Source organism: Meles meles, chromosome 2 (assembly GCF_922984935.1).
Source record: "Meles meles chromosome 2, mMelMel3.1 paternal haplotype, whole genome shotgun sequence".
Lineage (NCBI taxonomy): Eukaryota > Metazoa > Chordata > Mammalia > Carnivora > Mustelidae > Meles > Meles meles.
The window spans coordinates 174,542,501-174,556,355 of NC_060067.1; the positions used below are offsets into that span (position 1 = coordinate 174,542,501).

Sequence of the window (13,855 nt, forward strand, 5' to 3'; positions counted from 1 at the left end):
TCCAATTTGCTCTTTCTTTCTCTCTCTATCCAATAAATAAATAAAACCTTTAAAAAATTGTTATTATTATACACTTTATAAATAGAAGCATTTTAAACATAAAAGACTGAAAATAAAAGGATTAAAAATTATACTATGCAAACAATACCCAAAAGAAAGATAGTGTGGCTATATTAATAGCAAGCAATATAATAAAATTGAAAATGAATTATACGAAACAAAGCCAGACATTTTATAATGACAAAAGCATTAATTAAAAGTTAAAATTCTATAATCTTAAACATTTTACACAATTAATATTATATCCCCAAAATATATAAAACAAAAATTGATGAAACTAAGAAAAATTATATACAATTCAAACGTATATGTGATTTTATAATTACATCAGTTACACTAAGGACCCAAGAGAAATATCAGTAGGGCTACAAAGATTTGGACAGCACTATCAGTTAAACTTCTCTGACATATATGCAACACTACACATAATCACTGAAAGAGAAATATCCAAATGTACATATAACATTTATCAAAATAGATCACATGAAGGATAATAAAACAATTCTCATCAACTTTTGATAATCCAGCTTGTATTAATTGATAAGTAGCAATTAGAAAATTAATGTAAAGAAAAAACACCATTTGTCGCAGCATTAAAATATGTCCAAAAAAACTGATGATAACAATAACAAAAGGTTTTCAAGACATCTACACCAAAAACTACTAAGACTTATTGAAAGAAAACCTAAAATATATGGAAAGATACACATGTACATGAATTAGAAGACTCAAAATTGTTCAATTTCCCCTAAGTTGATCCATAGATTCAATGAAAACTCAGTAAAATCATAGCAGGTCACTTGTGGATATGAACAAGTTAACTGAGCTTAGAATAGTCAAGACATGAATATACTAAAAAAAAAAAAAAGTAGGGGTGTTCACACCAACCTGTATGGACTTATAAAGCTACAGTAATTAGGGCAGTGGAATATGAGCCAAAGTTTTAAAGAACAGTCCAATGGCACAGAATAAAAAATCCTGAAAGTGCCACAAATATGTATTTATCTGATCTTCAGTAAAGTCACCACTGCAATCTGAGGAGGATAAACACTCTTCCATACATGCTGCTCAGTATCCATACGGAAAAAACAATGAACTTGGACCTGTCTATCTCACAATAGGGAAAAAAAAATCCAGATAGATCACAGTCTAAATGTTACAAGGAATATAAAGCTTCCACAAGGGGCGCCTGGGTGGCTCAGTGGGTTGAAGCCTCTGCCTTCAGCTCGGGTCGTAATCCCAGGGTCCTGGTATGGAGCCCCGCATCATCGGGTTCTCTGCTCAGTGGGGAACCTACTTCCCCCTCTCTCTCTGCCTGCCTCTCTCTGCGTACTTGCGATCTCTGTCTGTCAAATAAAAATAAATAAATAAATAAAGCTCCCACCAAAAAAAAAAAAGCAATGACCACCCTATCATATCTACAGGTCTCACTGATCCTCAAGAAGAGGGAATTATACAGGGTGGTCCTGTATAAAAGTAGGACTTTTGAAGAACATCTCAGAATTCTGTCTACTTCAATATAATACAAATGTATATATAAAGAAATATATCAAATACACGGGTATGGTTAGATGGAAGAGGGAAATGGGAAGGGAGACCAGGAATAAGGGAAAAATTACAGTAATAAGGGGCTTGATGGGACCATTAGTCATAGTGTGCTATGAAATTGAAGGAGTGTAGTATACATCTACTCCTGAGGTCTAAAACATCCTCTCTGCAGTATTTCAAAAACACTAACTTTCAATCAAATTAATCACAGAAACTGACATATAAATCCCTCTTATGAACATATTACATCATTGCCAGAAGGAATTGGCAGACATTTTGCAGCACACTGATAATTGTTCCTAACTAAGCAGAAATTAATGAATTTCCCACCTTCACTGTTTTATATGGGGGCAGGGTGGTTGGGGGGATGCAAGGATCTCAAAAACATTCATATTTTGTACGTGGATGTTTTCTTTAGTTTGCTCTATTGTCAAAACTTATAGTTGCAGGAATGATGAAAAAGATTTTTCATATTATTCATTTTGGTTGTTCCTGTGGAAGGAATTATGTATACCACCATCATTCACAAAATTCATCTAAAATAGAACAAGGAGTCTGGTGGTTGTGGTAGGAAAAAGTATCCAAACATTATTATGTAAATAAAACTGAGCAACATGAAAACACTACACCACCCCTATAAGATAAAAGGACATGAACACCAAAGAATATTAATAGAAATCAAGTTCCAAGGGGCTGTAAAGGGCAGCTTCAGTTGGTGTACATTTGGTATGTTGGTGAATACCCTGCGACTCTACCTTACTGTTCCGGTGTTCCCTTAAATAGCCTTGGCTCAGTCAATTCGGGCTTTAAAAGGAATCATCATTTTACCAACATTTGTTATTAATATAAGTTTCTAGGGCAACATGTTTTACCCTAATACTTTTCAGCCCAGAAACCAAGGAAGAAAAAACAAAAGGAAAAGCACTTAGTATTACTTCTTTCTTTGCCCACTAAACTAAGCGGGTCTCTTTTTTGTGTGTGTAACAGATGGTGGTGAGTGTTCTATTTGATCAAATCATGTGAGGATTTGGAACAACAGGCCTTGGCTGCCATTAATTCCTTTATCTAACTCAAAGAAATCATTTAGGACACTCAGAAGTGTGCAAGTAAGTTATTTCTTTTTCATTCCTAAATAGAACTTGGTGTGTGTTTAGAGTTGCAAGGCATCCTGTCATATGGATATTTCCTTAATTTAACAATTTTTATCCTATACTCTGTACTGATCTTGTCAGAGCACCTGAAATATTCTATATTCAGCTTTTTTCAACAAATTATAAAACTTTCATAGTCTGAGATCTTTTCCACCACAATATCTGGTGTTTAAATCATTTAAATGGCAATACAAGCCAAAAATCATCCCTTCAGAAATAAAGACCTATGTGATCTCTCAACTCTCTTTTTTGGCCAAAGTCCCAAGTTGTGGACAAGTAAACACTGTTAGAACTGGACAGAGCACGCAATCAGAAAACCAGCCAGTCACCAACAGCCAGACACAAATAACTTGCTTCTGGAAGTCAGCAAATCAGTAAGAGCCCTAGACCCTAGGGAAGCATCCAGTAAATGCCTCACTCCCCTGAAGATGTGATCAACAAGAGCCTTACTCCACCAAGTACATTAACACAGTTGAGAACATGTCCATACCTAAACATTCCCTTCTGAAATCCCACTAATCCCTAAAATGAGCCTTTCCAAACCTTTCCAAACCTTCTGTGAGATTAGCTCTGGGTTTGTTCAGGAAGGCTATGTTTTACAACTGGAAGCTCATTATTTTTTTGAATCATATCAAGTTTGGTGTATTGTCTGTTTCACAAGTTTGCAATCCTTTCAATGGTTCAACTCGTAGCTATGAATTTGGACTTGTGACAGATTCACTGACACAGCTGTGAGATCATCAAATTCAATATTTTCATTTCCTTTTTAAATATCTTGGACTATTATCTATTTTTCATGTGTATTTTAAATCCCAAATGCCAAAATTCTATACAATTTTATCAAATGGGGAAAGAGTCCTTTTGAAGTTCTTCGTATGTGTGTTTAACAACAAAAATGGTGGAAAGTCAAATATAAACCCATATATACCGATGGCTAAGCAAAAGAGATGAGTGATTTCCTCATATAGTACCAAAGAAGGTGATACAACACCTTCTCTGAGGGTTAAGAATTGGAAAGATACAAGAATTGCAATATACACTATAATGGTTTTGAAGATTTTATTTATTTATTTGACAGAGAGAGATCACGAGTAGACAGAGAGGCAGGCAGAGAGAGAGGAGGAAGCAGGCTCCCTGCTGAGCAGAGAGCCCGATGCGGGGCTCGATCCCAGGACCCTGAGATCATGACCTGAGCCGAAGGCAGCGGCTTAACCCACTGAGCCACCCAGGCGCCCTATAATGGTTTTGCACACAGTGTATGATCAGTCTTTCTATTTAGATGACTATTTGAATGTATAATTACCAGAAGTATTTTCTGACTCCAAAATTGCAAGCAAAATTTCAGGTGCCCAGTCAAAATCCACTGTGATAATTAAAGAATTATAATGGCTTCCCATGCAATTATGTAAGTCATCAGAGATCTATGCATGTTAATTGTTAGGGCACAGCCTCAGGTGCAATTAACTACAGTGCAGAAAAAATGTTTCCTTTGCTTGTGCAGCATTTTTCAGATGATAACAGAGCCTGTTTATAAGGCTATTTGAAAGTAAAATCCCTTCCAAAGAAGACCACAAAGACAACAGCAAACTTGTGTAGAGACTCCCTTACTGAGTTAATGAGAAAAACTGTACTGCTTTTGTGGAGGTAATATAAGTAAAAAAAACCTTTGTGGGTATTTGTATAAATATGCAGAAAATGTTTATTTGAAACTGAAGCTGGGCATCTGGGTGGCTCAGTTGGTTAAGCATCTACCTTCAGTTCAGGTTATGACCCAGGCAGGGTCCTGGGATTAAGTCCTTCATCAGGCTCCCTGCTTGACAGGGAGTCTTCTTCTCCCTCTGCTCCTCCCCTTCACTCGTGCTCTCTCTCATGCTCTCTCTTTCTCTCTCTCTCTTACAAAAATAAATAAATTTAGGGGCGCCTGGATGGCTCAGTGGGTTAAAGCCTCTGCCTTCTGCTCAGGTCATGATCCCAGGGTCCTGGGACCGAGCCCCACGTCGGGCTCTCTGCTCAGCAGGGAGCCTGCCTCCCTTCCTCTCACTCTGCTTGCCTCTCTGCCTACTTGTGATCTCTGTCTGACAAATAAATAAATAAAATCTTAAAAAAAATTAAAAAAAATAGGGAGGGAGGAGTCAAGATGGCAGAGAAGTAGCAGGCTGAGACTACATCAGGTAGCAGGAGATCAGCTCGATAGCTTATCTAAACATTGCAAACACCTACAAATCCAACGGGAGATCAAAGAGAAGAACAGCAATTCTAGAAACAGAAAATCAACCACTTTCTGAAAGGTAGGCCTGGCAGAGAAGTGAATCTAACGACGGGAAGATAGACCGCAGGGGGAGGGGCCGGCTCCCAGCAAGCGGCGGAGGAACGGAGCACATAATCAGGACTTTTAAAAGTCTGTTCCACTGAGGGACATTGCTCCAGAGGCTAAACCAGCGTGAAGCCCACGCGGGGTCAGCGTGGCCCCAGGTCCCGCAGGGTCACAGAAGGATCGGGGGTGTCGGAGTGTCGCAGAGCTCGCAGGTATTAGAGAAGCCGGCTACAGAGACAGAGCCGAGGACTGAACTCTCAGCTCGGGGTTACCTTGAACTGGTTGCGGGCTGGGTGAGCTCGGAGTGCGGCTAGAGGCCGGGGATACGGGAGTGATTGGGTGCTATCCTCTGGGGGCGCACTGAGGAGTGGGGCCCCGGGCTCTCGGCTCCTCCGGGCCAGAGACTAGGAGGCTGCCATTTTCATTCCCGTCCTCCGGAACTCTACGGAAAGCGTTCAGGGAACAGAAGCTCCCAAAAGCGAACCCGAGCCGATTACTTAGTCCGGCCGCCAGGAAGGGCGGTGCAATCCCACCTCGGGCAAAGACACTTGAGAGTCACTACAACAGGCCCCTCCCCCAGAAGATCAACAAAATATCCAGCCAGGACGAAGTTCATCTATCAAGGAAAGAAGGTTCAATTCCTAAGACAGCAGCGCAATTCCAGAGGAGGAGAAAGCAAAGCACGGAAATCATGGCTTTCTCCCCATGATTCTTTAGTCTTGCGGCTAATTCAATTTTTTTTTCTTTTTTCAATTTTTTTTTCTTTTTTCTTCTTCTGTTAAATTTTTTAAAACTTTTACCCTTTTCTTTTTTAACGTTTTTTGACTAGTTTATCTAAATATATATATATTTTCTTTCTTTTTTATATTTTTTCTTTATTTGTTTTTCTTTATTTGTTTTATTTTTTTAATTTTTTTTTTTTTTCCTGAACCTCTTTTTATTCCCTTTTTCCCCCCCACAATTTGGGGTCTCTTCTGATTTGGTTACAGCGCATTTTTCTGGGGTCTTTGCCACCCTTTTAGTATTTTATTTGCTCCTTCATATCCTCTTAGCTGGACAAAATGACAAGGCGGAAAAAATCACCACAGACAAAAGAACAAGAGACAGTACCAAAGGCTAGGGACCTAATCAACACAGACATTGGTAAGTTGAAATCAAAAAAGCTATTAATGAGGTGCAATCAAAAATGGAGGCTCTCACTGCTAGGATCAGTGAGGCAGAAGAAAGAATTAGTGATATAGAAGACCAAATGACAGAGAATAAAGAAGCCGAGGAAAAGAGGGACAAACAGCTATTGGACCACGAGGGGAGAATTCGAGAGATACGTGACACCATAAGACAAAACAACATTAGAATAATTGGGATTCCAGAAGAAGAAGAAACAGAGAGGGGAGCAGAAGGTCTATTGGAGAGAATTTCCCTAATATGGCAAAGGGAACAAGCATCAAAATCCAGGAGGTGCAGAGAACCCCCCTCAAAGTCAACAAAAATAGGTCCACACCCCGTCACCTAATAATAAAATTTACAAGTCTTAGTGAGAAAGAGAAAATCCTGAAAGCAGCCGGGAAAAGAAGTCTATAACATACAATGGTAAAAATATTAGATTGGCAGTAGACTTATCCACAGAGACCTGGCAGGCCAGAAAGAGCTGGCATGATATATTCAGAGCACTAAACGAGAAAAACATGCAGCCAAGAATACTCTATCCAGCTAGGCTATCATTGAAAATAGAAGGAGAGATAAAAAGCTTCCAGAACAAACAAAAACTGAAAGAATTAGCAAACACCAAACCAGCTCTACAAGAAATATTGAAAGGGGTCCTCTAAGCAAAGAGAGAGCCTAAAAGTAGTAGATCAGAAAGGTACAGAGACAATATACAGTAACAGTCACCTTACAGGCAATACAATTGCACTAAATTCATATCTCTCAATAATTACCCTGAATGTTAATGGGCTAAATGCCCCAATCAAAAGACACAGGGTATCAGAATGGATAAAAAAACAAAACCCATCAGTATGTTGCCTACAAGAAACTCATTTTAGATGCGAAGACACCTCCAGATTTAAAGTGAGGAGGTGGAAAACAATTTACCATGCTAATAGGCATCAGAAGAAAGCTGGGTGGCAATCCTTATATCAGATCAATAAGATTTTAAGCCAAAGACTATAATAAGAGATGAGGAAGGACACTATATCCTACTCAAAGGGTCTGTCCAACAAGAAGATCTAATAATTTTAAATATCTATGCCCCTAACGTGGGAGCAGCCAACTATATAAACCAATTAATAACAAAATCAAAGAAACACATCAATAATAATACAATAATAGTAGGGGACTTGAACACTCCCCTCACTGAAATGGACAGATCATCCAAGCAAAAAATCAACAAGGAAATAAAGGCCTTAAATGACACACTGGACTAGATGGACATCACAGATATATTCAGAACATTTCATCCCAAAGCAACAGAATACACATTCTTCTCTAGTGCACATGGAACCTTCTCCAGAATAGATCACATCCTGGGTCACAAATCAGGTCTCAACCAGTATCAAAAGATTAGGATCATTCCCTGCATATTCTCAGACCACAATGCTCTGAAGCTAGAACTCAATCACAAGAGGAAAGCTGGAAAGAACCCAAATACATGGAGACTAAACAGCATCCTTCTAAAGAATGAATGGGTCAACCAGGAAATTAAAGAAGATTGAAAAAATGCATGGAAACAAATGATAATGAAAACACAACAGTTCAAAATCTGTGGGACACAGCAAAGGCAGTCCTGAGAGGAAAATAAATATATAGCGGTACAAGCCTTTCTCAAGAAACAAGAAAGGTCTCAAGTACACAACCTAACCCTATACGTAAAGGAGCTGGAGAAAAAACAAGAAAGAAACCCTAAACCCAGCAGGAGAAGAGAAATCATAAAGATCAGAGCAGAAATCAATGAAATAGAAACCAAAAAAACAATAGAAAAAAATCAATGAAACTAGGAGCTGGTTCTTTGAAAGAATCGATAAGATTGATAAACCCCTGGCCAGACTCATCAAAAAGAAAAGAGAAAGGACCCAAATAAATAAAATCATGAATGAAAGAGGAGAGATCACAACTAACACCAAAGAAATACAGACAATTATAAGAACGTACTATGAGCAACTCTACGCCAACAAATTTGACAATGTGGAAGAAATGGATGCATTCCTAGAGACATATAAACTATCACAACTGAACCAGGAAGAAATAGAAAACCTGAACAGGCCCATTACCAGTAAGGAGATTGAAACAGTCATCAAAAATCTCCAAACAAACAAAAGCCCAGGGCCAGACGGCTTCCCAGGGGAATTCTACCAAACATTTAAAGAAGAACTAATTCCTATTCTCCTGAAACTGTTCCAAAAAATAGAAATGGAAGGAAAACTTCCAAACTCATTTTATGAGGCCAGCATCACCTTGATCCCAAAACCAGACAAGGATCACACCAAAAAGGAGAACTACAGACCAATATCCTTGATGAACACAGACGCAAAAATTCTCGCCAAAATACTAGCCAATAGGATTCAATAGTACATTAAAAGGATTATTCACCACGATCAAGTGGGATTTATTCCAGGGCTGCAGGGTTGGTTCAACATCCGCAAATCAATCAATGTGATAGAACACATTAATAAAAGAAAGAACAAGAACCATATGATACTCTCAATAGAAGCTGAAAAAGCATTTGACAAAGTACAGCATCCCTTCCTGATCAAAACTCTTCAAAGTGTAGGGATAGAGGGCACATACCTCAATATTATCAAAGCCATCTATGAAAAACCCACCGCAAATATCATTCTCAATGGAGAAAAACTGAAAGCTTTTCCGCTAAGGTCAGGAACACGGCAGGGATGTCCATTATCACCACTGCTATTCAACATAGTACTAGAAGTCCTAGCCTCAGCAATCAGACAACAAAAAGAAATTAAAGGCATCCAAATTGGCAAAGAAGAAGTCAAACTATCACTCTTCACAGATGATATGATACTATATGTGGAGAACTCAAAAGACTCCACTCCAAAACTGCTAGAACTTGTACAGGAATTCAGTAAAGTGTCAGCATATAAAATCAATGCACAGAAATCAGTTGCATTTCTGTACACCAACAACAAGACAGAAGAAAGAGAAATTAAGGAGTCAATCCCATTTACAATTGTACCCAAAACTATAAGATACCTAGGAATAAACCTAACCAAGGAGGTTAAGAATCTATACGCAGAAAATTATAAAGTACTCATGAAAGAAATTGAGGAAGACACAAAGAAATGGAAAAATGTTCCATGCTCCTGGATTGGAAGAATAAATATTGTGAAAATGTCTATGCTATCTAAAGCAATCTACACATTAAATGCAATCCCTATCAAAATACCATCCATTTTTTTCAAATAATGGAACAAATAATCCTAAAATTTATATGGAACCAGAAAAGACCTCGAATAGCCAAAGGAATATTGAAAAAGAAAGCCGAAGTTGGTGGCATCACAATTCCGGACTTCAAGCTCTATTACAAAGCTGTCCTCATCAAGACAGCATGGTACTGGCACAAAAACAGACACATAGATCAATGGAACAGAATAGAGATCCCAGAAATAGACCCTCAACTCTATGGTCAACTAATCCTCGACAAAGCAGGAAAGAATGTCCAATGGAAAAAAGACAGCCTCTTCAATAAATGGTGCTGGGAAAATTGGACAGCCACATGCAGAAAAATGAAATTGGACCACTTCCTTACACCACACACGAAAATAGACTCCAAATGGATGAAGGACCTCAATGTGAGAAAGGAATCCATCAAAATCCTTGAGGAGAATGCAGGCAGCAACCTCTTCGACCTCAGCTGCAGCAACATCTTCCTAGGAACAATGGCAAAGGCAAGGGAAGCAAGGGCAAAAATGAACTGTTAGGATTTCATCAAGATCAAAAGCTTCTGCACAGCAAAGGAAACAGTTAACAAAACCACAAGACAACTGACAGAATGGGAGAAGATATTTGCAAACGATATATCAGATAAAGGGCTAGTATCCAAAATCTATAAGGAACTTAGCAAACTCAACACCCAAAGAACAAACAGTCCAATCAAGAAATGGGCAGAGGACATGAACAGACATTTCTGCAAAGAAGACATCCAGATGGCCAAGAGACATATGAAAAAGTGCTCCACATCACTCGGCATCAGGGAAATACAAATCAAAACCACAATGAGATATCACCTCACACCAGTCAGAATGGCTAAAATTAACAAGTCAGGAAATGACAGATGCTGGGGAGGATGCGGAGAAAGGGGAACCCTCCCTCCACTGTTGGTGGGAATGCAAGCCAGTGCAACCACTCTGGAAAACAGCATGGAGGTTCCTCAAAATGTTGAAAAAAGAACTACCCTATGACCCAGCAATTGCACTACTGGGTATTTACCCTAAAGATACAAACGTAGTGATCCAAAGGGGCACGTGTACCCGAATGTTTATAGCAGCAATGTCTACAATAGCCAAACTATGGAAAGAACCTAGATGTCCATCAACAGATGAATGGATAAAGAAGATGTGGTATATATACACAATGGAATACTATGCAGCCATCAAAAGAAATGAAATCTTGCCATTTGCGACGACGTGGATGGAACTAGAGCGTATCATGCTTAGTGAAATAAGTCAATCGGAGAAAGACAACTATCATATGATCTCCCTGATATGAGGACATGGAGAAGCAACATGGGGGGTTAGGGGGATAGGAGAAGAATAAATGAAACAAGATGGGATTGGGAGGGAGACAAACCATAAATGACTCTTAATCTCACAAAACAAACTGGGGGTTCCTGGGGGAAGGTGGGGTTGGGAGAGGGGGAGGGTGTTATGGACATTGGGGAGGGTATGTGCTGGGAGGAGGTGGGATTGGAGAGGGGGAGGGGGCTATGGACATTGGGGAGGGTATGTGCTATCGTGAGTGCTGTGAAGTGTGTAAACCTGGCAATTCACAGACCTGTACCCCTGGGGATAAAAATACATTATATGTTTATAAAAAAAAAAATTGGAAGGGGAGGCGAACCATAAGAGACTATGGACTCTGAAAAACAACCTGAGGGTTTTGAAGGGTCAGGGGTGGGAGGTTGGGGGAACAGGTGGTGGGTAATAGGGAGGGCACATTTTGCATGGAGCACTGGGTGTTGTGCAAAAACAATGAATACTGTTACGCAGAAAAAATAAATAAAAAAATTAAAAAATATAACAAAAATAAATAAATAAATTTTAAAGAGAGAGAGAGAAACTGAAGGAAAACATGAATGATTCTAAGGTATTGTCTGTCCTTGCCATATCAAAGAGCACTTGATGCCCTTTCCCTTAACAGTGAGGTTATTGTCAAGATATTACTCTCTTGCTTCATCATCTATGCTGTTTGAAGTGAGTGAAAGGTTTTTATGATATGATTTTACTTATGTTCAATATTCTTCAATTCTCTTGCATTAACCAAACCTGTTGGCTCTCTTGAACAAGTGCAGTTGGGAGAATCCTCGATTTATTTGAAGCACTGAAATCATGCTTTAATTCTAAAAAAAACCCCAAAATATTCTTGTTGACTTTTAAAATAATCTGTCATTGAGTGAGGCCTACGTACTTCTTATTCAGAGTTATCTCTTTAGGAATAGGATTTCACAAACTGAAAGAAGAGCAAACAGTGGTACTGGAGTGTTCCACTGTATAAAATTGTGCTGAAGAAAGAATCGAGCCCTGTCCTCAAAATGCATCCCTCTGGTGTCAAGTCTGTTCTCAAATGGGAAATATTCTTTATGAATAGGAAAAGAAACTCCAACTTGAAGTGGATAATTAGTACGGCACTTGCTCTATCTTTGGAAATGTTTTAATCCCTGATTAGACTCAGTTCTTTTATCTGGATGTTATTAAATAGTTTTCCAGCATGGGAAGAAGTAGAATCATCCTGTGTAGTGTTGAAGAAGAAGGCAATAAAATTTGATAACAATATTCTGGATTTGTCAATAGATAACATTTTAACAGATTGTCTTAAAATTAAGACATACAACATAATGGTGAAGAATGCAAAAGCAAGCTAAGAAGAACAATGAAGAGTTGTTAACTTCATAGTGCTAATGCCCAGTGGGTTTTGTTTTGTTTTGTTTTGTTTTGTTTGTTTGTTTGTTTTTACCACAAAATGTTCATTGAGAAAAAGAATGAAATAAATTTTATGTGACCACTGTAGAAACTATGTTACAATTTAAATGGAATAATTGCAAGGAGTTTTATAAGCAAATTCTGTAAAACAAGGAACTGATAAGGCAAGTCAAATCATCAGGGAAATACAATTCAAGAAAGAAGTACATATTTAGATACTGTGAAAGGTGAAATCAAATGGAGTCACTTATGTCAAGGGGTTTTAAAATGGATCCAGGAAGACATTAAGGAAATGGGATTTATGCATATCTTCACAGGGTGGAACCATGAATGTCTGAACTAGGCCACAGCTGTGAACAGGGCCAAACTGCTGATATTCCAATAACCCAGATTAAACACTTGCTGTAGGAAGAGATTTTGCTTAGTAATGGTCTTAGCAACCAATTATATTCAGCCAAGATTAGTTTTCTGTCACTAACACTAATCAAAATTCTTTGTCAACAACATACAAGAGCACCCCTTTTTGTCTTAAAAACTCTTTTTTTTGTTCCCTGGGGGGACACAATTTGGGTTGCTACTGAATCTGTGCTTCCTGAAATGCAATTCTGAGATCCCAAATAAATGTTTTTCTTATGTTTCAATTCCACCTCCTTTCTTAGTCAACAATACTTATAATTTGTTTCAGATGACGAACAAATAATTTTTAGTATTTAAAATTACTTAGTATGCCCCATGCAATACTTCTTTTTTATCTTTTTGTACATATGCATAGGCAATTAGAAATAATTCAGAATTAATTGGGTACCCATGTTCTTATATCTTAAATCTGGGAGGTCTCTATGTGCCTTCCAGGCATTCTTACTTTTGCAGGTCCTCCCTCGTGTTATATTGAATATATTAAAATACCATCACGTTCCACATTAAGAATAGTTTTCTGTTGCAAGAATATTAAAAGGAAGCTTTTAAAATTGTTAAAGTTAAAAGAAACACACTGAACTTTCATATTATTAAATGACTTTTTAAAAATGCTAGAGATTGTAAAAAAATTAAAAAATTAAAAAATTAAATAAAAAATAAAAAAATTTTAAAAATTAAAAAATAAAAATAAATAAATAAATAAAAATTTTAAAAATTTAAAAAATAAAATAAAATAAATTTAAAAAATGCTAGAGATTGGACAAGTGGTGAACTCAAAGATCATCTGTGCTCAGTGATAAATAAAAGAGAGAGAAGGTTGGGATTATTAATATCAGGAAGAAGGAAACTAAACAAGAAGTCCAAGGAGCTCCTTCTTTCTAATCAGAAAAAAACCAAAAAACAAAAACAACAACAACAAAACCCTGGAGTGGCACTCATATAATTCATGACTAAGAATTCACTTGGTGGGTGGTAGGTGGGGCAGGGGATGGTGGGTGGTAATTAAAACTCCCTACTACAAAAAGAAAATGTAGAGAAATAGAATATGGGGAGGAGAGTTTTACCTTCAGAGAACTAGGGATAATGGGGGAGGGAGAACCCTGATACAGTGTATCCTTATGTAAAACACAGAAGGAAGGTTTTAAAAACCACGAAAAAGAAAAAAAAAATAATTTGGAGACCCGCGATTATGACTAGCATTAGATTATCCT

At 37.9% G+C, this 13,855-nt stretch overlaps 1 protein-coding gene across 1 annotated transcript in view; it reads right to left on the bottom strand.

Annotated features, from left to right (window-relative positions):
* LOC123936948 (disintegrin and metalloproteinase domain-containing protein 5-like) overlaps positions 1-13,855 on the bottom strand; it is a 160,432-nt gene that overhangs the window by 144,928 nt on the left and 1,649 nt on the right. The gene's annotated exons all lie outside the window — the stretch shown is intronic.